Source organism: Eleutherodactylus coqui, chromosome 2, assembly GCF_035609145.1.
Source record: "Eleutherodactylus coqui strain aEleCoq1 chromosome 2, aEleCoq1.hap1, whole genome shotgun sequence".
NCBI lineage: Eukaryota > Metazoa > Chordata > Amphibia > Anura > Eleutherodactylidae > Eleutherodactylus > Eleutherodactylus coqui.
In genome coordinates this window covers 54,421,961-54,446,419 of record NC_089838.1, presented here as the reverse complement: position 1 = coordinate 54,446,419, position 24,459 = coordinate 54,421,961, and the positions used below count along the sequence as shown (strand labels likewise).

Genomic DNA, 24,459 nt, shown 5'->3' with positions numbered 1-24,459 from the left:
AAGAATTAATGCAATTTGGAGGGGAAGAAATTAAATTTCATATTTTTGCAAATATGTCATTTTAATTTTAATGATGGGCTTTTTTTCTATATTGCACATGAAGATGAGGATTGGCACCCCAAAATGGAGACCCCCCGTATGTCCCGTGTTCAGAGATATACCCATTGTGGCCCTAATCTTGTGTCCGTATGCACAATGGGGCCCAAACCGAAAGGAGCAGCCGGTGGCTTTGTGAACAGTTATTTTGCATGAAAGTGTTTTAGGTCCCATTGCTCACTTGTGGAGCCCTTGAGCACTTTGGAGAACCCCCACAAATGACCCTGTTTAAAAAACTAGACCCCTTAACGAATTCCTCTAGGGCTGTGCTGCGTATTTTGACCCACAGTATTTGAATGAATCTGAGCAAAGCAGAAGGAAAAAAGTTAAAGTTGTACTACCTCTAGCTTGGATACAAAATGTGAAACAGACCCTGTTGTATCGCCTCTAGCTTGGATACAAGACGTGACATGGGTGGGCAAGCTGCCACTTGGGATGCATTATGCATTGACACTTGGGGGTCAGGATAACAGCATGCTGACAATAGAGGGCAATGTATAGCTTTATGTCTTTGGTGATGTTAAATTCATTCTCTGTGGCTGATTTTACACAAGTGAGCACTATATCAGCCCGAGAAACTCAAACCAATATCTCGCATGGCAAATATGCGAGTGTGTCTGGCAGTGCAGTGCGCCTTGTAAGAACAATGCATTGCGATGTGTGTATGTGTGTAAAATATATACACATACATAAACAAACACACACACACCGCTGTAGGAGCAACTGTAAGAAACAAAATAAATGGTGGGAATATGGCGGCCGCCTGATCTTTCACGCACATAGTATTCATAGGGGAGGTCCTATATTTTCTCGGTCAAGTATTAATGGGAGAGAATACTGCTGGTGAAAACGAAACCACAGAAATCTTAGGCTTAGTTTTGTCCCAATATACGGCCGTGACCATCACCAGCGATGCTTTTTTTTAGAGGATTAAATCGCATCGCTGCCGCGCACATTAAAAACCGCATGTTTTTGTTTAACGCGCAAGTCGGTAGGACTTTCCAATGTTAACATTGCAGCGCATATTTGTCGCCTTGTGATGCGATAAAACGCAGCCTCCATAGGATTACATGGGAGATTTTAAAAAACAAAGTGATCCCAGGAATGCACAAAAATAAAGACTGAAAAACTGGTTGCTCATTAGCAGGGGCGTACCTAAAGCCTAAGGGGCCCGGGTGCAAAAGTTCAGCTGGGCCCCCCTCCATCTGTACCCGTACCTATACCTAAACCGTGCTAATTTACAAACATGATCTAGCCCCTTGGTGCTTTTTATTGCGGTATACTGCTTCCATTGATTTGAATGCGATTACTCAGACGTGAGCTCGGAAGCGGTGATTTTTAAGCGCTCTGTCCTGTATTTGCGTTTTCTAACGCACCTCCCCACCCATCACAATTGTGGGGTGCATTAAAACCGCTTTACCATGCGTTCAAAAGTGCTGCTAAAAATTGAGGTAAAAAACCCACGATTTTAAGCTGTGTTTTCTGAATGCACGTCTTAGAGCAGCCTTAGGCCCCGTGCACACGGGCGGAAATTCCGCTGCCGGATTTCCCGCAGAATTTCCACCCATGGAAGCTGCCATAGGATTGCGTTAGAAAACGCAATCCTAGGCAGACGGCCGCGGTTTGTCCGCGCGAAATCACACGTGGAAAACAAACCGCGGCATGCTCTATTTCTGTGCGGGGATCGCAGAGCCCCGCACAGAAATGTCACTCGCCGGCCGCTGGCACCGGTCTGCGCATTTAGGACGGCAACTCCCACAGCCTAGAAGTTTGTATGATCTAGAGCACAGGTGTCAAACAATGCCCGCGGGCCGAATCCGGCCCGCCGCCTATGCAGTAACTTCCCTCACTCCTCTGTGCTGCTGTCAGTAGGCAGTCTGCTCTCGGCTTGTTCTGTCTAATGCAGACAGTAATAGAGGAGTGCCGATAGCAGACTGACAACAGCTGCGGAGGAGGGAAGGGGAGTGCAGAGAACATGATCTCTGCAGCAAGGAGAGCATGGCTGAGGAGGAGCAGCTGCAGGGTGAGAGCCTTGTGTGTGTGTGTGTGTATATATGTGTGTGTGTATATATATATATATATATATATATATGTGTCATATGTATATATATATATATATATATATATATATATATATATATATATATATATATATATATATAATGTGTGTGTGTGTGTGTGTGTATACAGGATGTGTATCCCCCTGTATATAGTGGCATGTCCCATGCTGGTGTAACCTGTGTATTCCCTGTATATAATTATATATATACAGCTGATATAACTTATACCAGCTATACATATATAATTATAATTCCTTCTCTACTCACCTCTGCAGCAGTCTCTGGGCAGCCTGTAATGGAAAGTCCCCCGTCTTTTGATCACATGACCAGAGCCTGGTCATGTGATCTGCAGCCACAGGTCCTGTGCATACAGCGCTCCGGAGGTGAGTAGAGCCGCAGTAGCCCCTCCCCCTGGTAATCGCTAGCCGGCAGAGACTGATAGACTGCAGCTGTGACCACTCACAGCTGCAGTCTATCAGTTGGAGGGCCGCGCCGTGGGAGTCTGCAGCCTGTAATTAGCTGCCGGCTCCACGTGTAACAGCCCTCCCCTCTGCTCTTGCCGACCTGCGGCGCTGCCTCCCGTCTCTCTTCTCTCTCCTCAGCCATCATGCGGCCGACAGCGTCGATCCCCCGGGCCCCCTCAGCTCAAGGGCCGGGTATATGCACTGGGGGAGGGTGTCACTATTGCACTGGGGGGGTGTCACTATTGCACTGGGGAGCCGTCACTATTGCACTGGGGAGCCGCTGGGGGGGTGTCACTATTGCGCTGGGGGGCCGCTGGGGGGGGTGTCACTATTGCAGTGGGGGGCCGCTGGGGGAGGGTGTCACTATTGCACTGGGGGGCCACTGGGGGGGGGGGGGTGACACTATTGCGCTGGGGGGGTGTGTGTCACTATTGCAGTGGGGGGCCGCTGGGGGAGGGTGTGTCACTATTGCAGTGGGGGGCCGCTGGGGGAGGGTGTCACTATTGCACTGGGGGGCCGCTGCGAGGTGGGGGGGTGTCACTATTGCACTGGGGGGCCGCTGGGGGGGGTGTCACTATTGCACTGGGGGGCCGCTGGGGGGGGTGTCACTATTGCACTGGGGGGGTGTCACTATTGCGCTGGGGGGCCGCTGGGGGGGGGGGTCGCTATTGCGCTGGGGGGGTGTCGCTATTGCACTGGGGGGCCGCTGGGGGGGGGTGTCGCTATTGCACTGGGGGGCCGCTGGTGGGGGGGTGTCACTATTGCACTGGGGGGCCACTGGCGGGTGTCGCTACTGCACTGGGGGGCCGCTGGCGGGTGTCGCTACTGCACTGGGGGGGCCGCTGTGGGGTGTCGCTACTGCACTGGGGGGGCCGCTGTGGGGTGTCACTACTGCACTGGGGGGCCGCTGTGGGGTGTCACTACTGCACTGGGGGGCCGCTGTGGGGTGTCACTACTGCACTGGGGGGCCGCTGTGGGGTGTCATTGTTGCACTGGGGGGCCGCTGTGGGGTGTCATTGTTGCACTGGGGGGCCGCTGGGGGGTGTCATTGTTGCACTGGGGGGCCGCTGGGGGGTGTCATTGTTGCACTGGGGGGCCGCTGGGGGGTGTCATTGTTGCACTGGGGGGCCGCTGGGGGGTGTCATTGTTCCACTGGGGGCCCGCTGGGGGGTGTCCCTAATGCACTGGGGGCCCGCTGGGGGGGTCACTATCGCCGCTGTGGGGGTCACTATTACCGCTGGGGCCGCTGTGATGTGGGGGTCACTATTACTGCTGGGTGGGGGATCACTATTATCGCTGGGGGTGCTGGGGGGGGAGGGGTCACTATTACCGCTGGGGGGTGGGGGTCACTATTACCGCTGGGGCTGCTGTGTGGTGGGGCTCACTATTATCGCTGTGGGGGGTCACTATTACCGCTGGGGCTATTGTGTGGTGGAGGTCACTATTATCGCTGTGGGGGGTCACTATTACCGCTGGGGCAGCTGTAGGGTGGGGGTCACTATTACCGCTGGGGCAGCTGTAGGGTGGGGGTCACTATTACCGCTGGGGCTGCTGTGTGGTCGGGGTCACTATTATCGCTGTGGGAGGTCACTATTACCGCTGGGGCCGCTGTGATGCAAGGGTCACTATTACTGCTGGGGCTGCTGGGGGTGGGTCACTATTACCGCTGGGGTATGTTTACATGTGGCAGAAATGGGCAGGGCTGTTTCAAAATAGGGTGCAAATTTTGACTACTTTTTGGATGCGGAAATGCTGCAGAATTTTCCACAGAAATTTCCGCTGAGGACGTTCTGCAGCATTTCCGCATCTAAAAGCAGTCAAAATCTGCATGCTGTCAATTTTGAAGCGGCTGGTCCTTTTTGGAACGACGGGGGTAAAATCATATGCCGTGATAAACCCCGCCCCCGACGTGTTGGCACTTTGTGATAAATAAGTGGGTTTTAGGTTGCGGTTTGGGCACTCGATCTCTAAAAGGTTCGCCATCACTGGCCTATGCTCATTAGTGCTTAAACCAGGTCAGTCATGAAGGCGTTAACTGCGGGCGAATGCAGGTTACAGATGGAGGGATGTTGGTTGAACTGCATGTAAATCTGCAATAGTTTGGGGGACTCCCAGCAGACAGAGGGGTTCTCCTCCAGGAAGCAGGCAGCACATGGTTAACTACCTAAGCCGGGTGCGGGTGAATGCAACGCTTGTATGAAAGAGGCATAAAGCTGCAGGTTTTTTTTTCTCCCCTCTTCCCCCATGCACAGATATACGTTGTCCTCGTGTGCAGGGGAAGGGGGGGGGGAGAGCCAGGAGCAGGAACTGAGCTCCTGTCCCCCTCTCTGCCTCCTCTCCGCCCCTCTGCACTATTTGTAATGGGGAGAGGTGGGACGGGGGCGGGGCTAATTCTCGGAACTTAGCCCCGCCCCCGCCTCTTCCCATTGCAAATAGCGCAGCGTCATGACCGCGGGAAAGGAGGGAGCCGCTGCGGGATTCTGCATGAAGAATCTGCGGCGGGCATGATTTTCCCCGTGGACATGAGGCCTAGGGCCACGGGGAAAATCAGGCCCGCTACGGATTCTCCATGGAGAATCCGTAGCTGGTCCCGCCTGCCCCGCGGACATGATGCTAAGAAATAGGAATAAACTCACCTGCAGCGGTCCGTGCGTGTCTTCCTTCCATCACGAACGGAACTTCTTTCTTCAGCCCAGCGGATGTGCTTGGCATGTCGGCTGCGTGCCGTTCGCATGCGCCGGTCACATCCGCCGGGCCGAAGAAAGAAGTTTCCGGCCGCGAAGGAAGGAAGACCTGCATTGCCCGGAGCAGGTGAGTTTAATTCAGGCGCGGGTCTCCTGCGGATCCGGACGGCTTCCATAGGCCTCAATAGAAGCCTGCGGGAGCCATCCCCGCGGGAGACCCGCGCCTGAATGGAGCATGGCCGGATTTTTTCCTGCACACGGGACCCGCGCCTGCAGGAAAAAATGACATCCGCAGATATTTTACTACCTGCGGGTGTCTAATGCATCCCTATGGGGCGCGGATCCGCGTGCAGGAAAAACGCTGCGGATTTAAAATCCGCATTTGCCCGTGGACATGAGGCCTTAGGCGGATTTTAACTCTTCTCCTGCCCGCGGATCCGCATCCCATAGGATGCTCCCTGCTGTTGGCGCGACCACCAGTCACCCTTAAAAGTAAACAGAAAGTTAAAAAATGGTAAAATGTAATCTTCGCTCATATTCGTGAGGGGAGATACAATTACATACCTAAGGCCCCCGGATTTACCCTTGGACCTCACCTCGGCTTCTGCGCACGCGCCCGTCGTCAACGTTGGCCGATGCAAGAGCCGAAGATTGCCTGAGTAATTTAAGATATCCCTGCTCCTGGCTACCAAATATAGCCGAGAGCCTGGAGATTTCATGGTGGGCCGCAGTACGTGGTCCCCAGTCACGTGATTGCCATTAGCCAATGGATAACGGCGATCATGTAAAAGTAAAAGAGTTACAGCTTCACCTCCTGTCACGAATCCAATCCGTAAGGGAAGGTGAAAATACTTCCCTAGGGCCTCCGGCGATGTCCCCCGATGGGATCCTTATCCTCGGTTGGATAACGGCGATCATGTAAAAGTTAAGAAAAAGTTGAAGTTTAATCTCCCCTCTTTGATCGGTGAGAGGAGATGAAAATTCTTACCGGAGGCCTCCGTATTTGAACCTCGATGTGATCCTCCTCCGTGGACCTTCTCCAGCTTCTGCGCATGAACCTGCCTTAAAATGCCAGACACATGCGCAGCAGCTGGGGAGCCCGGAAAATTTTAAATCTCTGTGCTCCCGGCTAACAAAGGTCACCGAGAGCCTGGAGCAGTGATCGGTGGTCTCGTTGAGCTGTCCCTGGTCACGTGATAAAAAGGTAGTGATCTACCGAAGGCCGGTCTCACACGACTGGATATGTTATACAGCCAGCCGCGGCGAAGGGAAGATCCGGAGCAGGTGAGTAAATTCCGATTTTGGTCTCCCGCACGAAAATGGAGCACGGTCCAGATTTTTTCATGCTCAATTTTTAAAAAAATCACTTTTATTGACCATCCACGGGTATTTATCTACCCGCGGGAGATCAATGCATCCCTAGGGGATGCGGATCCGCGGGCAGGAGAAGAGTTAAAATCCGCCTTAGGCCTCATGTCCACGGGCAAATTCGGATTTTAAATCCGCAGCGGTATTCCTGCACGCGGATCCGCGCCCCATAGGGATGCATTAGACACCCCCAGGTAGTAAAATATCTGCGGATGTCATTTTTTCCTGCAGGCGCGGGTCCCGTGTGCAGGAAAAAATCCGGACATGCTCCATTCAGGCGCGGGTCTCCCGCGGGGATGGCTCCCGCAGGCGTGTGATTTTCATCTAGTGCAGGAAACGCGTTAATAGGGCTAATTCATGTATGGAAATTCGTTTTGCAGCTGTATGCAGCATGATTTAGGTATGGGTAAGCGGTGAGAAAGGGAAGGAGGGGCCCTGAGCTGAACTTTTGCACCCGGGCCCTTGAGCCTTTAGGTACGCCCCTGACCCTAAGGGTGTTTCTCACCTCATCTTTCTGCGTTTTACATACAAAAATGACAGGAAAGGGTTGTGACCCGGCGGCCGTCGCAGGCAGAAGATGACCATCGCCACTGTATGCCACGGAAAGGGGTGAACGCGCGTGTGAACTGGCATTTCAAGCGCAACCCGATTACTGTAAACCTTGTTTATGCACAAATACGCTCCACTGCGACAATAGTCTTGGCGCGTACATTTGTCTGCCGAAGCCCTAGGGCCTCTTTCACACGGCGTGCTAAATTTAGCAGAAAAGCGGTCGCAGAAACCGCAATGATTTTTACGTGCATTTGCGCTCCCGATATTCCATTAGAGTCTAAGGGGGTAAGCAAATGCGCTCTCATATGCATAAAATTGCGCCGAGGGCTCCTTCACACGAATGTACTTTAGTCCCCTTATAATCACAAGCATATAAAAAGGGGAAAAAAACGAAACCGCGGATCTCTATGGGATTTCAGTGGTTTCGTTTTCACCACCTCCTTTCCTGCCTGTGATTTCTGCGCATGATTTGCCCGTGCCGCCGAGCGTAGTTTCGCCTGTGCCAGTCTGAATAAGCCTTAGGCCTTATTCACACGACGAATTATACATCAGTATTTTGTGAGCCAAACCAGGAACGGGCGCAAAATACGGAAGAAATGAAAATCTTCCCAATTAGACTTTCTCTACACTTCTGGTTTTGGCTCACAAAATACTGATGAAAAATATGCCCGTGTGAATAAGCCCCTAATTCTGTGCATTGGGGGAAGGGGGGAGAAAAAAACCCCGCAGCTTTAGGCCTCTTTCATACAAGCGTTGCATTCACACGCAAAGGCATCGCGTGGAAGAATTGCGGCAGCGCAGCATTGCTGCAATCTAATCCCTTTTGGAATTAGCGCTGTCTCGTCCATTCACAGGGCTGCATCGCGTGAATGGACTCCGCTGCCGCGGTCAGCAGAATGGCTTTTGTTAAGCCTTAATAGCTAAATAGAAGCCCGCTGTCTTCTGCAACAAGTGCCGGTAAACTCCCTCCCCCTCTCTGCGGTTTTTGTCAAAAAATAGGTCATGGCTCATATTTTGATGCTGTGCGGGAGGGGAGGGGGGGTAATAATCGCCCGTGTGAATGAATGCATTGGAGTCCAATGCTTTACATGGCGACGATTTGTGGGCGACATTTATCTGCGAGAAAACATTTGTATGAAAGCAGCTTTATGAGTGCGATATCAGTCTGATTTTCTTGTAGCGATATTGCGCTTGCCCGCGTATGTGTATTCGCATCTGCAGATATTTTGCTGGCTTTTGTGCATTCAGAAAGATACCCACCGCTGATCCCAGCTATTGAAATTAGTCTAACGAGTTCTGGGTGTGTTCCTCTCCTGCGCAATTACGCAGCCAGCTCCGTCATTTGCATATTACCCAGAGGAGCGTGCATGGCCAGGTGCGTCTACTTACTCAGTTTGCAGTTGCTCTCCGTTAGGGGGATTCATGACAGTTCCCTTATTTGTATATTACCCAGAGGAGCGTGCATGGCCAGGTTCGTCTCCTTACTCAGTTTGTAGGTGCTCTCCCTAAGGAGGATTCATGCCAGCTCCTTCATTTGCATATTACCCAGAGGAGCGTGCACGGCCAGGTGCGTCTACTTACTCAATTTGTACTTGCTCTCCCTAAGGAGGATTCATGCCAGCTTCCTTATTTGCATATTATCCAGAGGAGCGTGCATGGCCAGGTGCATCTACTTACTCAATTTGTACTTGCTCTCCCTAAGGAGGATTCATGCCAGTTCCCTTATTTGCATATTACCCAGAGGAGCGTGCATGGCCAGGTTCGTCTCCTTACTCAGTTTGTATGTGCTCTCCCTAAGGAGGATTCATGCCAGCTCCTTCATTTGCATATTACCCAGAGGAGCGTGCACAGCCAGGTGCGTCTACTTACTCAATCTGTACTTGCTCTCCCTAAGGAGGATTTATGCCAGCTCCCTTATTTGCATATTACCCAGAGGAGCGTGCATGGCCAGGTGCATCTGCTTACTCAGTTTGTAGTTGCTCTCCCTAAGGAGGATTCATGCCAGCTCCCTTATTTGCATATTACCCAGAGCAGGGGCGTAGATAGAGGCTCATGGGCTCGGGTGCATAAGTTTAGCTTGGGGCCCTCTACAGACCCCTCCAACCTCCACTCCTTTTCACGGCTACTACTTCTACATCACTTTTAGCTCCATTACTGTTTTTTTTTTAATTGCCCACCAATAGATCATTGGTAATCAGTGGTTTTAGCAGAGTTTTAAAACATCCAGAACACAAGCCTCAAGGCATGCTTCGCTTCCTCAGGAAAGAAAAAGAAAAAAAATATATATATATACATACACACACACACACACACATACATATATACAGACATATACACATATGGAGACAGCATAATAACAATATATACAATAGAGACAACATTATATGGATGAGATTTCTTTAAACGTGTGACTACTTCTCCATTCACTTCTGTGGAGCTGACGGAGATGGTCAAGCACTGAGCTCCCATGAACGGCGGAGTCGTAGTCATGCAATGAGACTAGTGCTACGCGACCAAGATTGCTGTATAGCCCTGCGACCTCACACTCTCGGGCCGGCTTCACACCACCGGTTTCCTATTGTTCAATCCGCAGTTGTCGTCCACACGGAGGATCTGCAGCAAATCACATGCATTGAAAGATACATACTACTGCTACTTCCTTCACACTCGCGGTCATCCGCATTACAGATTCTGCAGGAACGCAGGGTCGCCGGCTGGGGTAACGGCCAGATTCCGCTGTGGTATCCCGCATTCGGAATGTGAAGTGGTTGTGTGCAGCTGGCCTTACTGAAGACAATGGAGTTGCGATACAACTCACAAGTAGCTGCGACCAATATATTGCAAAAATCCAACCTCGGTGAGGTTTTAGCAATCTATAGGTTGTGGGAACTTGCGCGACCCCATTGATATATTTGAGAATGCAAGTTCACAGGGCTGCACAGCGATCTTTGGTCACATGACCCATGTCATGGCGAAAGACTCCATAGAGCTCCAGCCTTAGGGCTCACGTCCACAATTGTGTTCTCACCGCAGAGACGCAGCGTTTTACGCATACCACCGTGGGCTCTTTGGCCAGATTCACACAGATGTATTTGCGCAGCATATTACTCATGAAAAATATACATGCTAAATACACGTCAGTAGAACCCGCTGATTGCAGCGAGTTCCTTCACATAAGTGTATTTTGCATGCGCATTTTGTCCAAAAAAAAAGCAGTCTCCTTTATTTTCTCGTGCATTTCTGCAGGGGAAGAACATGTATTATTCTAATTACACTAATTGCCCATTTCAATAAATGGCGGCATGGTTGCGTGTTTTTTTGCGCTTGCAAATGTGCTTGATTCATGCTAACAAAAGTACAGTAAGGGCCGCTTCACACAAACATATTTGTTTCAATGGGTGCCTTCAGAATTCTCTTTACAACGTAGTTGCGTATGGGCTGTGGGTATATCCGCGACCACGGAGCACAATAGGCTCTATGCTGCGGATATCCGCGGTAAAATAGAACTTGCTGCGTTCTCTTTTCTGCGAGTGGATTACATAATTCCAACCCATTAATGTGAGCGGAATTGTGTAATCCAATGCGATTGATCTGCGTATTACCGCGGATCAGACGCATGCGGAATCCGTAATTCCTATCCGGTCATGTGAGACCGGCCTAAGGTAGATCTCTACCTTTTTATCACGTGACCGGGGACCGCTCAACAAGGTCACTGCTCCAGGCTCTCCAGGGAGCAAGGAGATTTTACGTTTCCTGGACTCCCCGACTCCTGCGCATGTGTCCGGTGTTTTGCCAGCGGTCGCATGTGCAGAATCCGGGTAAGTTCACGGATGAGGATCGCGTTGGGGTGCAAATACGGAGGCCTCCGGTAAAAAGTTTCATCTCTCACCGATCGCATCGGTGAGGGGGAGATGAAACTTCAATTTTTTTTAAAAAACTTTTACGTGATCGCCATTATCCATTGTATAACGGCGAACACGGGATCAGGAACCACTCACCGGGGCCCCCCGTGAAATCTCCAGGTTCTTGGCTCAGTTTTGTAGCCAGGAGCAGGGAGATTTTAAATTATCCTGGCAATCCACAGCTTTTGCGCATGCGTCCGCCATTTTGGCGACAGGCGTGTGCGCAGAAGCTGGGGTAAGGTCCGCGGATAAATCTGGGGGCCTTACGTGCGTACTTTCATCCACCCTCACGGATATGATCCGTCAGGGGAGATGAAACGTACGCTTTTTAAACTTTTTTAAAACTTTAACTTTTTTTTTTTTTTTACTTTTTCACTTTTTTTTTTAACTTTACATGATCACTGTCATCCACCCAGACACATGTTTTTACGTCCTCAGGGATTAAGGCCCACTTGGGCAGGACGTAAAAACACTATGGGCTAGTCACTAAGGGGTTAAGAATTAAATTATGCAAACCGAATAATACGAAATGTAACGATTGGCCAATTTTGCATCTTTCAAATAATGTGGAATATGATTTAGACCCGTTACCACTGAGAAACAAGGCGAGGTTCATCCATAGACTCATCACAACAGTTCTTTTGTTTTATTATATACTTTATTATTGTGATTTGCATTTTATATACTTTGTCAAATCAATAATTTAGAAAATCAATTAAATATTTGTTGATGAAAATGGACAAATGTTTCCGCTTACCTGTACAGAGCTGACGGAAAATGCGTTTTTCCCATGGAATCGGCTCTTTAACCCCTTAACGACGGCCCCATCGGGATTCTACGTCCTGGCCGGCTGGGCTTTATTCCTAGAGGACGTAGTTTTATGCATCCTCTAGGAATGACAGCCCTGCAGGCTCAGGACGTGATAGCTCCATGCTGCCGGTTACCGGAGGTAGCCGACAGCATGGAGCTGTCATCCCGGGCCGCGGGACCCCACCCCCGGTCATGCGATCGCGTTAAACTCAATGGAAAGTTAAAAACACTTAAAGTTTCAGCTCCCCATACTGATCTGATCCGTAAGGGGAGCTGAGAGTACTCACTTCCGGTCCTCCGCAGCGTCCGGATCCTTCTGTCTTCTCCCCGGCACTGCCGCCGGCGTCTGCGCGTCAGACGCATTACGTCACGCGCATGCGCAGAGAGCCGGGAGGCCCGGAAAATTTAAAAATTCCCTGCTCTCGACTAGAATGAGTAGCCGAGAGCAGGGAGCTGTCACCGGGAGCCGCTGTATGCGGTTCCCACTCACATGATCCACCATTTTGCTTTTGTTGGTATCGGGTTGCATGCATTGATCGTGTCCTGTATGTGATAGTATAATAGTATAATATAAATATAAATATTTTCCCGCGGCTCGTTCTATCTTTGGGCGGGGCCTTGCATCACCCATTGTTTTAATGGGGCTGGCGGCAGCATCGCACCGCGTGCTAGGTGCGGACAGCCGCAGCGGGAGGGAGGGGAGGCAGTTTTATTACAAAAATGACTCACATCCACAGAAACATCGTACGTTAGCGAGCGCGAAAACGGGCCGCGATTCACGGCCTGGTATCGCACTCGCTGTGTGACATTAGCCTTACTGCCAGATCTTCTTTGGATTACAGCGGATCGCTGGGGGTTCATATTTTGGAGACGTACAAATTTTACATTGATTTTTAACATTTTGAGGAACACTTTCTTTTCCTGCACCAAGCCAAGATTGCAAAGTCTCATGGGTATAAACTACACCCCTTAATGTATTCACTGAGGGGGTCAGGAGGATTTTTACCCCACAGTTTTTGTCAAGAATTAATGCAATTTGGAGGGGAAGAAATTAAATTTCATATTTTTGCAAATATGTCATTTTAATTTTAATGATGGGATTTTTTTCTATATTGCACATGAAGATGAGGATTGGCACCCCAAAATGGAGACCCCCCGTATGTCCCGTGTTCAGAGATATACCCATTGTGGCCCTAATCTTGTGTCCGTATGCACAATGGGGCCCAAACCGAAAGGAGCAGCCGGTGGCTTCGTGAACAGTTATTTTGCATGAAAGTGTGTTAGGTCCCATTGCTCACTTGTGGAGCCCTTGAGCGCTTTGGAGAACCCCCACAAATGACCCTGTTTAAAAAACTAGACCCCTTAACGAATTCCTCTAGGGCTGTGCTGCGTATTTTGACCCACAGTATTTGAATGAATCTGAGCAAAGCAGAAGGAAAAAAGTTAAAGTTGTACTACCTCTAGCTTGGATACAAAATGTGAAACAGACCCTGTTGTATCGCCTCTAGCTTGGATACAAGACGTGATATGGGTGGGCAAGCTGCCACTTGGGATGCATTATGCATTGACACTTGGGGGTCAGGATAACAGCATGCTGACAATAGAGGGCAATGTATAGCTTTATGTCTTTGGTGATGTTAAATTCATTCTCTGTGGCTGATTTTACACAAGTGAGCACTATATCAGCCCGAGAAACTCAAACCAATATCTCGCATGGCAAATATGCGAGTGTGTCTGGCAGTGCAGTGCGCCTTGTAAGAACAATGCATTGCGATGTGTGTATGTGTGTAAAATATATACACATACATAAACAAACACACACACACCGCTGTAGGAGCAACTGTAAGAAACAAAATAAATGGTGGGAATATGGCGGCCGCCTGATCTTTCACGCACATAGTATTCATAGGGGAGGTCCTATATTTTCTCGGTCAAGTATTAACGGGAGAGAATACTGCTGGTGAAAACGAAACCACAGAAATCTTAGGCTTAGTTTTGTCCCAATATACGGCCGTGACCATCACCAGCGATGCTTTTTTTTAGAGGATTAAATCGCATCGCTGCCGCGCACATTAAAAACCGCATGTTTTTGTTTAACGCGCAAGTCGGTAGGACTTTCCAATGTTAACATTGCAGCGCATATTTGTCGCCTTGTGATGCGATAAAACGCAGCCTCCATAGGATTACATGGGAGATTTTAAAAAACGCACTGCGCAGAAGGACACAGCAGGCTGCGATTTTCTCTCTCAACATCACATCAGTGAAAACCTTGCTGAAGGGAAGGGAACCGTCGGGAATCATTGGCTGCGAAATCTGCTTTTTTTTTTTTCAATAACCAACGCATCGGTTAAAAATGGCGCGATTTTACCCGCCGGTTTGAAACCACCCTAGAGAAAAATAGGGCAAAAAGATGGAGAACTGGGAGGTGACCCGCTAATCTCTATGGTGCTGTAAGTTTGGGTAAATCCAATAGGTGGTGCAACACGTTTCTGTAAAACCAACAGAGGGCGCTGCAATGTTACTGTAGAAACCAATGGACAGCATGGCAGGTAGCTATACATAAACTATACAAAATCTGATTGGTTGCTGCTGCCGCCGCCATTTTTTTAAAAGGTACGCTCAGTTCTTTCATAGAGAACAAGAAGGTAGGTACTTACAATTCAGGTAGGTAGGTTCAGTTTGGGCCTGGGAGAGACTCCAGTGGAGACTGACGGAAAAATGGCTGCTTACAACCTGTGGTCCTTGTTTCGGGTGCGTGTGTCACCATCGATCTAATGTATCTTACTGCATAGATATATATCTAGCTATAAAAATAGATAGTTATATATCAATATAGATATTTCTAAAAATATCTAGCTTTACGTATAAATTTAAACTTCTATAGTTATAGTTTTGTAAGGCTGAAAACAGACATACAGAATTTGTATTATTATCAGCATTATTCTTATAATTGCCATTGATGTTATTCCAGGGTCAGGTAATACACTGCATGAGGCTTTGACCAATTTTTACTATTTTAGGTAAAAAGCTGCATTGACTGCACTTCTGCATTTAGTGCGATATGGTAGGACTGCAAGCAAAGCCTGAGACAAGATCTTGGTGCGCCCCATGACAATACATATCAGGTAGGTATCCTGCCCTAGAGGTATGAAGGCACCATACAGCAGCACTCATCTGTAATCCAACCTGCAGGGACATTGTGTGCTGCTGTAATGCCCCAAAGTTACTGTAAGATTCTATTGCTTTACTGGTTTTTGCTTTTTTTGGTGTTTTTTATCTTTCATCCCAGTGCTACAAAGACCGAGGACAGAAAGCTCTGGCACTGAAATACTGTGATGAGGCTTCAGCCATGCCACCGGTTACTAAAGAGGTGAGGACTGTCAGTAGTAACGTGGTAACACAATTCAACTGTTATTTCAGCCAAAGTGGATTTTTTTCCTGCACACGGGACCCGCGCCTGCAGGGATAAATGACATCCGCAGATATTTTACTACCTCCATGGCGAATCCGTAGCGGGCCTGATTTTCCCCGTGGACATGAGACCTAATGAGTTCCAGGTGTGTTATTTTTCTCGTGGGATTGACTGTATTTGCGTTTTCTAACGCACCTCCCCACCTATCACAATTGTGGGGTGCATTAAAACCGCTTTACCATGCGTTCAAAAGTGCTGCTCAAAATTGAGGTAAAAAACCCACGATTTTAAGCTGTGTTTTCTGAATGCATGTCTTAGAGCAGCCTTAGGCCCCGTGCACACGGGCAGAAATTCCGCTGCCGGATTTCCCGCAGAATTTCCACCCATGGAAGCTGCCATAGGATTGCGTTAGAAAACGCAATCCTAGGCAGACGGCCGCGGTTTGTCCGCACGAAATCACACGTGGAAAACAAACCGCGGCATGCTCTATTTCTGTGCGGGGTCGCAGAGCCCCGCACAGAAATGTCACTCGCCGGCCGCTGGCACCGGTCTGCGCATTTAGGACGGCAACTCCCACAGCCTAGAAGTTTGTATGATCTAGAGCACAGGTGTCAAACAATGCCCGCGGGCCGAATCCGGCCCGCCGCCTATGCAGTAAGTTCCCTCACTCCTCCGTGCTGCTGTCAGTAGGCAGTCTGCTCTCGGCTTGTTCTGTCTAATGCAGACAGTAATAGAGGAGTGCCGATAGCAGACTGACGCATGTATTTTTCGCATTGGGAGACATATGTCCATGTGAATTAGCCCTAAGGGTGTGTGTTCAGAGAAGAGTGCGCACAAGATGCAAGCAGACCATGAGCATCTAGAATAGGGTTTTCCAACATTCCTTGGCCAAGTATTCCCTTCTCAAATAAATTACTTAAAAATTCAGCAAAGGTTATCATCGCACTATGTGTTGTACCTACCTTCATCACAATACCAGGACAGACTAAGTACTCCCTAGAGGCAATGACTGTACTCCTTGATAGAGAAATAAGGTGTACAGAGGTGGCAGTCACTCTCCTGCCACACTAGTATTATAAATGGCACATGGTGGGGAAAGCCCTGTTAGGGCCCTAGAAGCTTCAAGGTACATCTCTAGCCCATGAGATACATATATGACTGGCTCAGAGCCAACCATCCGATGGTTTAACCACTTAACGACCAGCCCATAGTGTTTTTACGTCCGATTAAATTGATACAACTGCCAAAATAATGAAAATTGTAATTTTTCCTACTGCTTAGATTTATTAAAAAATTGTAGGGTAAAAATACGCAGTACACCACTAGATGAATTCGTTAAGGGGTCTAGTTTTCAAAATGGGGTCATTTGTAGGGGTTCTCTGTCGTTTTGGCCGCTCAAGGGCTCTACAAGCGTGCTATGGGGCCGAAATCCCCTTCATGCTAAATTTCAGTTCTGAAAGCCACCGACTACTCATCAAAGGGATGACAACCAGCTAGAAATAGGAGTAATAGATGCAATATAGACCATCCACCATAACACTGATACATATGGTTGGTGAGGAGACAAACTGCTATAGGCGTGCCGCGCGCGTGCGCCGGGCACATCCGCCGGGCCGAAGAAAGAAGATCTGGCCGCAAAGAAGAGAAGATCTGCCCGGTCCGCTACGGGTAAGTTATTCTTATTTTAGGTCTCCCGCGGATCCGGACGGCTTCTATAGGCTTCAATAGAGCATGTCCACATTTTTCTTAATTCACTTTTATTGACCATCCGCAGATATTTATCTATCCGCGGGTGGTCAATGCATCCCTATGGGGTGCGGATCCGCGTGCGGGTGATCCGCTGCGGATTTTAATTCTTCTTTTACCCATTGTGGCCCTAATATTATGACCGTATGCACAACAGGGCCCAAACCGAAAGGTGCATCAAACGTCAACTGTGTCTTAACTTTTACGTAATCGCCATTATCCATCGGATAACGGCGATCACATGACCGGGGACCGCTCACTGCGGCCCTCAGTCACTGCTCCAGGCTCTCGGCTACCTTTAGTAGCCAGGAGCAAGGAGACTTTAAATTTACCAGGCCCTCTGCAGCTTCTGCGCTTGCGTCCACCATCTTGCTGATGGGCACATGCGCTCACATGGACCATGCTCCATTTTCGTGCGGGAGACCAAAATCGGAATTTACTCACCTGCTCCGGATCTTCCCTTCGCCGCGGCTGGCTGTATAACATATCCAGTCGTGTAACGATCACAATAAAGCTGCGCTGCGAACACACAGGATAGATGATGTATACTCACTTAAGAGAGGGGAGTGTCAGCCTCCCCCCTCAGGAGTCCGAGATGGCTCTAAACAATTGTTAACTCCGAAGACTACCTCCACCAGAATCGAAAGTTGCTTCCTCACGATCCAATATCAGGAAATAGTTTTTATTATTAAACAAACACAAATAGGTCCCTTTTTGAGGGGACCCGGCATATACATACAACGCGTTTCGGCTGTTGGAAGCCTTTTTCAAGTATATCCTGCCACTCATAGATAGCTAACTTAAATATAAAACTACTAGACCTAGACATACAATTCAATAACCTGGAAGAGCCACGTTGTATCGGGCGAAGTATACATCCTGGCGTGCGTCCCTGCATTGCCACCGGCTCACGCGTCATAATAACGCTGCTGGAGGACCTGTGATGATGCCGAAAAGTGGGCGGAGCAAGCGGTCACATGACTGGCAATGTCATGTGACACCGCAGATGGAATTGACAGTGAGGAGGTCACGTGACCGGCACTGTCATGTGACCGCCACAGACACGTCACATTACGTATGGGGTTCACAGCGGGAGGGGTGGGCTAACCGTCACCTATTATCCCGGCTGACATGTAAAGCTCCTTCCCATGTAATCACATGATGGGCATCCTATAATGTGATACACCATGACATATCAAAAAAGGCCCATTATATAAATATATAATATAAATATATAAATTATATAATTATACAAGTGATTTTTTTAAAAATGGAGCATGAAAAAATCTGGACCATGCTCCATTTTCGTGCGGGAGACCAAAATCGGAATTTACTCACCTGCTCCGGATCTTCCCTTCGCCGCGGCTGGCTGTATAACATATCCAGTCGTGTGAGACCGGCCTTTGGTAGATCACTACCTTTTTATCACGTGACCAGGGACAGCTCAACGAGACCACCGATCACTGCTCCAGGCTCTCGGTGACCTTTGGTAGCCTGGAGCACAGAGATTTAAAATTTACCGGGCTCCCCAGCTGCTGCGCATGTGTCTGGCATTTTAAGGCAGGTTCATGCGCAGAAGCCGGAGAAGGTCCACGGAGGAGGATCACATTGAGGTTCAAATACGGAGGCCTCCGGTAAGAAGTTTCATCTCCTCTCACCGATCGAAGAGGGGAGATTAAACTTCAACTTTTTCTTAACTTTTACATGATCGCCGTTATCCAACCGAGGATAAGGATCCCGGGGGACATCGCCGGAGGCCTATAGAAATATTTTCACCTTCCTTTACGGATTGGATACGTTACGGAATGGATATCCATTGGCTAACGGCAATCACGTGACTGGGGACCATGTACTGCGGCCCACCATGAAATCTCCAGGCTCTCGGCTATGTTTGGTAGCCAGGAGCAGGGATATCTTAAATTACTCAGGAAACTGCGGCTCTTGCATCGGCCAACGTTGACGACGGGCGCGTGCGCAGAAGCCGAGGTGAGGTCCAAGGGTAAATCCGGGGGCCTTAGGTATGTAATTACATCTCCCCTCACGAATATGAGCGAAGATTACATTTTACCATTTTTTAACTTTCTGTTTACTTTTAAGGGTGACTGGTGGTCGCGCCAACAGCAGGGAGCTGTCATGTCCACAGCCCCCAGGGCTTTAATCCCCAGAGCAAGTGTCTTTTTACGGCCCTGGGGATTAAAGCCCACTTAGGCAGGAAGTCACTAAGGGGTTAAGGAGCAAACAGACTTCGTCACTAGGGCCGCTCTCACACAGACAGTTTTTACAGCATTTAGCTCGGCGTTTAAAAAGCCACGGTAAACACTGTAAAACACCTCCATTGATTTCAGTGGAGCTTCTCAGTGATGTGGATTTATTTTGGGGTCTACGGCGTAATCAATAGGAATGTTTGTACCCTTCCAGATTTATGTTCAGAGATTGTGCGCACAATGTAAGAGATCACACGGAGACAAGACTGTCAGTGTAGAAAGTCTTCCTGACTGTTTATTAGTAGGCGTATAGCATCTTATATAGCATGATGAGTTAATTGCTCTTTATGGGCAGCAGGAAGCAATACGTGGTTGGGAATCGAAGCATGGGATTGGGTGGTACAAATATGGTATTTTTCCATCCGGTCCTGCGTGAGTTGCTGTAGTCATGGACGTCCGATATCACGTGGTTTCAGGTACAAAATCAGCGCCATCTCTCCGAGTTTGATGGAGAGGGCAGGGGCGAGAATGAGCAATGTGTCGTCAAATGACGCCTGAGGGTTATGTGCAGGTAAAATGTGTCCTGAGGTTATGAGCGTGTGTTTCTATCATGCTGCATATTCTGATGACGGTTAGCAGTAATGAAACTGTCTGTTTTACTAGGGATCTAGGGATCAGTAATACTGGTGTGATGTGACTGTTAACCTGCTGATTTTTCATAATTTCCTGCAGATCTGACATCCTTGAGAATGGGAAGGCTGTCCGACAGTGAAGAGACCCTCGACGTTCAGCAATCTTGAAACCCTTCGTTTTATGGACTGCTTTTTGCCTGTGACTCACCTTTTTTTTTTTTTTTATAAGCTTTTTCTTTCAAAGAATTATGACGGAGGATCCTGAAAAACTGCGCAATATTTTACACCGATTGAGTAAACAGAAAAGATACCCAAACACAGCGGCCTTTGGTTTATCAGGGAATGACACTTGGTGTAAAATCCACATTTTTAATAAATAATAAAACGTGATTTGAATTTGTTTTTTTGTTTTACCTTATTTATGTTTTAACTCCTGATTACCCACGCTGTAAAGCCGGCTGCACATGGCTGTGACGGGCTCCGCCATGGAATTCCGGGGCGGAGCCCGTCACGGCGGCCCCAAGAGACCCCAATACTTACCTCCAGTTTCGGAGTCCCGCATGACGCCTCAGCGCGCATGGGCAATCGAGCGCGTGACGCACCGCTGCGGCATGTGACGCGGTAGGCGTAGAGGCGGTTTCACGCTATCTTCCGCTATGCTACAGCGGAAGATAGCGTGAATGGACGGCTTCCACAGACTGCAATGGAAGCCGTCCGCGCGTACACCCGCGGCAAATAGAGCATGCCGTGGGTGAGGACGGGTGATTTTACGGTGCGGAATGCCCCTAGGGAATCATTGGCCATCCGTGGTCCATTAAACTGATTTTTGCACCCGCGGATGGAATTTTAATAGAATTGCGTTTTTCACGCGTGGGAGAAAAAAACCCGGCATGCTCCATTTTACCGCGGATCGGCCACATTGCTATCACATTGATAGCAATGTGTGCAGATATCTGCATGCAAAAATTATACAATAGAAAGCTGATTCTACGCGGATTGTATTTTTCCAGTGGACATGAGGCCTAAGGCCGCCTGCAGACGGCCGTGTCGCATCCAGCTGCTCGCAACGGGACCCGACCTGAGCACCTGCAGAGAGCAGTGCGGAACTCGCCCGCTCCCGCAGCTCTGACTCATGTGCCAGCAGACGGCACATGCGCAGAGCCGGCAGCCAGCGAGTGACGTTTATGTCCGGGGCTCTGCGAACCCCGCATGGCGCGGTTTGTTTTCTGCGCGTGATTTCGCATAGACAAACCACGGCCTTCTGCATAGGATTGCGTATTGAAATCCAATCCTATGCAGGCGTGTACAGCCGGAAATGTACGGTGCTGCGTCTGGCATAGACTGAAGTGGCAGCGGTGCGCACTCGTCATCAGCTGATTGGCAGGGATTCTGAGAGGCAGATCAACACTTCACTGCGCATAGATCATCAGTACTGGAGTCCCAGGGAACCCTTTTAACCCCTTGCCTTTGTGCATACTAACATAACATTAGGGCCACAATGGGTACATTTCTGAAAACAATACAAACAGGGTTATCCATTTTGGGGTGTCAGTGCACATGAAAATGATTTTGGGGGAAAAAAATTTAGAATAGCACATTACCCGAACGCTTTTTTTTTTTTTTTTAATCTAAATTGCATTAATTCCTGAAAATGTGGGATCTAAATACTCCTGACACCCCTCAGTGAACACATTAAAGGGTGTACTTTGTAAAATAGGGTCATTTTAGGGGGTATGTATTCTGACACCCACGAGCCTTTGCAATCTTGGCTCGGTGGAGAAAAAAGGGTTTATCAAAATGAGGAAAAGTAAGATTCAACTTGAATGTCTCCTAAATGGTTCCAAACAAAGGATGTTTTTGCAAATGTGCGTCTAGAATAAAGTGAACAGATGGAAATATATGTTGGCAAAGATTTGTAGAGTATGCTTGCACATATGAGATATAACATTTGCAAATGTTAAAAAATTACAAGTTATTCAAAATGTTGTCAATATTCTTAATTTTAATTAATATACACAACTTCTAACTGCCCATTTTTACCACTTAAACGAAGTACAACAAGGCACAGAAAAAACAATGTAAGAATCACTTCGATTTGCAAACATGCCCATCTTGAAAGCGTCCTACTGAGCCAACATCTAGGACCGTCAGTCTCTCTGCTGCTTCAACAATGATTGTGAGCAAACGCAGTGTGGTAATCTTGAAATAACTTATCAGCTCACCTGTAAAGAAGAAGGAAAAAAGTTTGCTTTATTCTAGTGGTTTGCGTACTTTGTGGCTAATAAATCTCTAAACCGCTATAAGCTACATACTGTCCCTGCTTTTCTTCACCACAACTTTAATAGATCCAGACATCTCATTTGGACAATTGGTATGTTTTTCCGAAGCTTTGTTAGCTGTGTGCTAATTTGGTACAGTATTGTGATGGCACCTGTACGTTTGCTAGAAAATAAATAAAAGCTATTAGTGTATCCAAAAATGCCAAATAAAAAATAAAAATTAAAAAATTTTATGTAATCTGTTATCCGGCCTATAAGATGAAGTTTTAACACAGCAAATTATTGTCCAAATTCGACGTACGTGTACACACGCGTACGTACGTACGTACACACATACGTACATACACACGTACACGCACGTACGTACACACACGCACGTACGTACACACACGTACGTACATACATACACGTACGTGTACGTACATACACACACAGTAATATATATACATATATGAACATATGAGCAGATGCAAGTGAAAACCTGCAAATATGCGCCAAATATGCACATATGAGCAGATGCTAGTGAAAACATGTAAACATGCACATATGAGCAGATGCAAGCGAAAACCTGCAAATATGCACATATGAGCAGATGCAAGCAAAAACCTGCAACTAGGCACAAAATGTGCACATATGAGCAGATGCACGCAATGAAAATTTTGGCAGATGCAGCAGCTTACCTCAACAAGTTATGTCAGCTGGTGTCCGAGCGAAGCGAAATTCTTCTCAAAACGCGTCCAAACGTCAGGATCCTCTCCACACGCAAGTTTGCAAAAAGGCGCACAAATCTCGGGTGGCCGCGTCTCCACACGTAGCGCACAATTCTGCAAACAAAAGTCAGGTGGCGTCGCGCAAATCTCAGGTGACGTACTCACCACACGTAGCGCACGAATCTCGGGTGGCCGCGTCTCCACACGTAGCGCACGAATCTGCAAAAATAAATCAGGTGGCGTGGTGCAAATCTCAGGTGACATACTCACCACACGTAGCGCACGAATCTCGGGTGGCCGCGTCTCCACACGTAGCGCACGAATCTTAGGTGGCCGCGTCTCCACACGTAGCGCACGAATCTCGGGTGGCCGCGTCTCCACACGTAGCGCACGAATCAGCAAAAAAAAGTCAGGTGGCGTGGCGCAAATTTCAGGTGACATACTCACCACACATAGCGCACGAATCTCGGGTGGCCGCGTCTCCACACGTAGCGCACGAATCTGCAAAAAAAAGTCAGGTGGCGTGGCGCAAATTTCAGGTGACATACTCACCACACATAGCGCACAAATCTCGGGTGGCCGCGTCTCCACACGTAGCGCACGAATCTCAGGTGGCCGCGTCTCCACACGTAGCGCACGAATCTCAGGTGGCCGCGTCTCCACACGTAGCGCACGAATCTCAGGTGGCTGCGTCTCCACACGCAGCGCACAAATCTCAGGTGGGTACTCACCACACGTAGCGCACAGCGCACTAATTTCAGGTGGCGTCTCCACATGTAGCGCACAGCGCACAAATCTCAGGTGGCCGCGTCTCCACAATTAGCGCACAGCGCCCAAATCTCAGGTGGCCGTGTCTTCACACGTAGCGCACAGCGCACAAATCTCAGGTGACCGCGTCTCCACACATAGCGCACAGCGCACTGGCTGCTGGGAGATCCTACCACCAGCCAATACATTCTAGCCAGCAGATCAGTGAAGTGGCTAGAGTGGAGCTACTGAAGAGAGGAGCAGCTCCAATCTAGTCTTGTGGAGCTAGTGAGCTCCATATTACCTTCAGAGGGGAAGGATGGGTGGGGGGCTCATTTGTTGGCTGATGGCGTCCTTTACACGGGCTAAACACGAACGGCTCCTTGTCGTCTCTCTGTGTAAACCACAACCATAGCTGCGGATTTGGACAGCAGATCACTGCAGCCGATCCACAACCATAGCTGCGGATTTGGACAGCAGATCACTGCAGCCGATCCACAACCGTAGCTGCGGATTTGGACAGCAGCTCACCGCAGCCGATCCACAACCGTAGCTGCGGATTTGGCAAACAAAAAACTGTGTACTGCGCATGACCGCCTGTTTATGCGCAGTACCGGTTTTTGTTTGTATTTCCCGCACCATCACTTAGATATGACTCGGGTACCCGCAGCCCATGCACAATATAGTTGCGTATGGGCTGCGGGTATATCCGCGACTATAGAGCACAATGGGCTCGAGGTCGTGGATATCCACGGTAAAATATAACATGCTGTGTTCTGTTTTCTGCGAGTGG

At 48.7% G+C, this 24,459-nt stretch overlaps 1 long non-coding RNA gene across 1 annotated transcript in view; it reads left to right on the top strand.

The window, feature by feature from the left end:
• The first annotated feature begins 15,236 nt into the window (after nucleotides 1-15,236).
• LOC136610559 (uncharacterized) overlaps nucleotides 15,237-24,459 on the top strand; it is a 65,877-nt gene continuing 56,654 nt past the window's right edge. Inside the window, exons 1-2 of the long non-coding RNA XR_010790104.1 lie at nucleotides 15,237-15,306; nucleotides 20,031-20,129. This is a non-coding gene — a long non-coding RNA (uncharacterized lncRNA). The remainder of the gene's footprint in view (nucleotides 15,307-20,030; nucleotides 20,130-24,459) is intronic.